We start from the raw sequence: 3,609 nt of genomic DNA, 5'->3' as shown, positions 1-3,609 counted from the left end.
TGCCCTCCGTCGGATTAACCTGCAGCCATGCCCGCCTATTGACAGTGTGTGGGAGAAGAGAGAATAAAAAAAAAGTCAGACTTCCAGGGCTGGGGGGGTGCACGCGCACGGATGTGCGGCCCAAAATGAGTGCCCTCCGTCGGATTAACCTGCAGCCATGCCCGCCTATTGACAGTGTGTGGAAGAAGAGAGAATAAAAAAAAAGTCAGACTTCCAGGGCTGGGGGTGCACGCGCGCAGAGCTGTGTCCGAGGATGAGTGCTCTCGTCGGACGCAGCAGCAGCCGAGCCGGCCTCTTGGAAGTCTGTGAGTATGTCAAAGTCGGACCTCCAGAGCTGGGGGTGCACGCGCGCAGAGCTGTGTCCGAGGATGAGTGACCTTGTCGGACGCAGCAGCAGCCGAGTCGGCCTCCTGGAAGTCTGTGAAAATGTCAAAGTCAGAGCTCCAGAGCTGGGGGTGCACGCGCGCAGAGCTGTGTCCGAGGATGAGTGACCTTGTCGGACGCAGCAGCAGCCGAGTCGGCCTCCTGGAAGTATGTGAAAATGTCAAAGTCAGAGCTCCAGAGCTGGGGGTGCACGCGCGCAGAGCTGTGTCCGAGGATGAGTGACCTCCGTCGGACGCAGCATGCAGCCGAGCCGGCCTCTTGGCAGTGTGTGAAATAGGAGGAAGTTTTCCCACTTTTGTCACTTAGCCTTCCTCCTATCTTTGCTGAGCGAAATATTTTCTAAGTTTTTCGATAGGAGAAGGGCCGTATGAATAATTTTTCAAACTTTTTTCACTTTCACCTTCTCCTATCGTGACCACTTTACGTGCACTCTGTAGGCTACCTCCCGCTCGAAATCGGAAACCCAGTTTTGAGAAACACAAACCTCCAGAGAAGTCACTGGGGGAGACTGGGGTTTGTCTGGCTGGCCACGGGGCATCATTTTGGGCCTCCCCAGACGCCGCACGGCGGTCCCCGTGTGTGTATATCTCCATAGAAGTCAGGGGGAGCCCCGAGCTTTCCCGGCCGACCAGGGTGCATGGTTTTGGGCCTGGCTCAACGCCACACGACGGTCCACGTGTGTGGTTCTTCTTCTTCTTCTTCTGACCGATTGGAAATCGTGACCCGCCATAACTTATAACTCGGGAACCGTAGGTCGTAGAGACTTGCAACCAAGATCCGTCAGATGGTTTGTGAGGGCGCTGAACACGCCTGTCTTGGTCCCGAGTCTCTACGACCTACGGTTCCCGAGATACATAAAACGGAACGTCACAGAACCGTAAGTGACGTATCTCCTGAACGGAAGCTCGTAGAGAGTCGAGGGTGGTCCCGTCAGCAGGCCCACCCCGTAAAATGGGGGGGTAGGTCTTGGTTTCAAGTCTCTACGACCTACGGTTCCCGAGATATATGAAAAACAAAGTATCTATATCAAAACGAAAGTACAGTCCACTTCCGGTTCGAAACTTACGTCGCACGTGGTGTCGTTGGAAAGCTACGGGCCTCAGCTGTCAGCAGGAGTTGATTTCAAGTCTCTGACACATCCCTGTCACAACTTAGGAACGTCAAACCAAACGAAAGTCAAGTCTTCTAATCCCGTTTCACAATACTGAAAACGGGACCTGAAAACTAGCAACTAGCAACAACTAGCAACATGGCAGGACAGAAGCGAGCTCTGCCACGCGACTTTGGAGAAGGAGGGGGGTCAGGCGACCCCCCACCCCCTAAGAGGTTTGCTGCTGCTGACCCACCCTCTCCTGATGATGACGATGATGACGACGCTGATGATGACAATGATAATGATGACTCCACCACCTTCTCTGACAGCTCCATCTCCATCTCTGACAGCTCCATCTCCCTCTCTGACACCCACGTCTCTCACATCTCCTTCACCATCTCTGAAATGTCCTACACCCTCTCTGCCCACTCCTCAGATGATGATAGGGGATTTTTGCATCTCCCCCTTAGTCCGCTGCCTCTCCCACTTAGGTGGCAGAATAATTTTTATTGGGATGCCAGGGAAAGCACCCCATCTTCCACGACTGAGTCAGAGGATGAGGTAGAACAGGCTTATTATCCTGCCCTTGACAGAACACCGCCTTCCTCACCTGAGCAACCTGACTATCACGATCTTCTGAACAGGTTCTACAGAGAGGAGTGAGGGGGATTTTTTTTTATGTTTTACGATCTTCTGAACAGGTTCTTCAGAGAGGAGTGAGGGGGATTTTTTTTATGTTTTACAATCTTCTGAACAGGTTCTACAGAGAGGAGTGAGGGGGATTTTTTTTATGTTTTACGATCTTCTGAACAGGTTCTTCAGAGAGGAGTGAGGGGGATTTTTTTATGTTTCTACACACACACACACACAGACACACACACTTACACACACACACTGCACCCACTCATCTCACTTTTATTGACACATACCGCACCCACAAGAAAAGACAGGACACAATCCCATAACACTTTTATTGGCACATACATGTATATAGTTCCTTTAAAAAACAATAAAAATAAAAAAAAAAAGTATAAAAAAAAAAAATCAAAAAAAATAATCTCCCACATGGACTTGCCTTGTCGTGGCGTGGGGGCTTACGTGCCTCGGTTGTCTTGTGGACTCTAGGGATTGAGTGTACCAGACGGGTCTACTACTGCCTCACCAAACAGCAGTAAACCAGCTAGGTACACCCAATCCCTAGAGTCCACAAGACTACTGAAGCACAACCAAACAGTCCAGCATCTTGCACAATCACTGACATTTTTCACTTACCTTGAAAATCCTCTGTTCGAAAGTGACGTCGGACTTGGTGTCGTTGGAAAGCTACGCTCCTCAGCTATTCAGAGAAATTTATTGCAAGTCTCTAGCACTTACCGTTCTCCCGTTACAGCCGTCTTAGCCTTTATTTTGAAAATCCAGTCCACTTCCTGTTCGAAAGTGACGTCGGACTTGGTGTCGTTGGAAAGCTACGCTCCTCAGCTATTCAGAGAAATTTATTGCAAGTCTCTAGCACTTACCGTTCTCCCGTTACAGCCGTCTTAGCCTTTATTTTGAAAATCCAGTCCACTTCCTGTTCGAAAGTGACGTCGGACCTTATATCGTTGGAAAGCTTAGGTCCTCAGCTATCCACACACGTTGGTTTCATGAGTCTAGCACCTTCCTGTCCAAAGTTAGGAACTTATCATCCCTTGATTCACTCATTTTCTTATTACACCGATACGATTGGACTCTTTGGTCTGGACCCATTGTAGGCCACTCAAGCCCCCACGCCACGTCAAGGCAGAGTCCATGTGAGGGTTTTTTTTTTTTTTTTTTAATAACAAATAATGTATAGATAAAAGTGTGTAAGTGTCGTGCATGCAGTGTGTGTTTATGTATGTGTGTGTGAGAATGTACCAATAAATGTGTATAAATGTCGTGGATGCAGTGTGTGTGTCTATTTATATAAGTGTGTTTTTTGGGTGTGTGGGTGTGTTTGAAAATCAAAATAAAAACGGCAATCGACAAAACTACTTGGCAGAGCTCTTCAGGTAGCGCTCCCTCTGCCTTTTAAACGCTGTGTAAGAGCGGGCAGGTATTTGTTTCTCCTCACACCACTTGAGGTAGGCCTTGTACGCCTGATTAGCCACTTG

The sequence above is a fragment of the Eutrigla gurnardus genome (assembly GCF_963514095.1).
Source record: "Eutrigla gurnardus genome assembly, contig: SCAFFOLD_61, whole genome shotgun sequence".
Classification (NCBI taxonomy): domain Eukaryota; kingdom Metazoa; phylum Chordata; class Actinopteri; order Perciformes; family Triglidae; genus Eutrigla; species Eutrigla gurnardus.
This window is presented reverse-complemented; position numbering follows the sequence as displayed.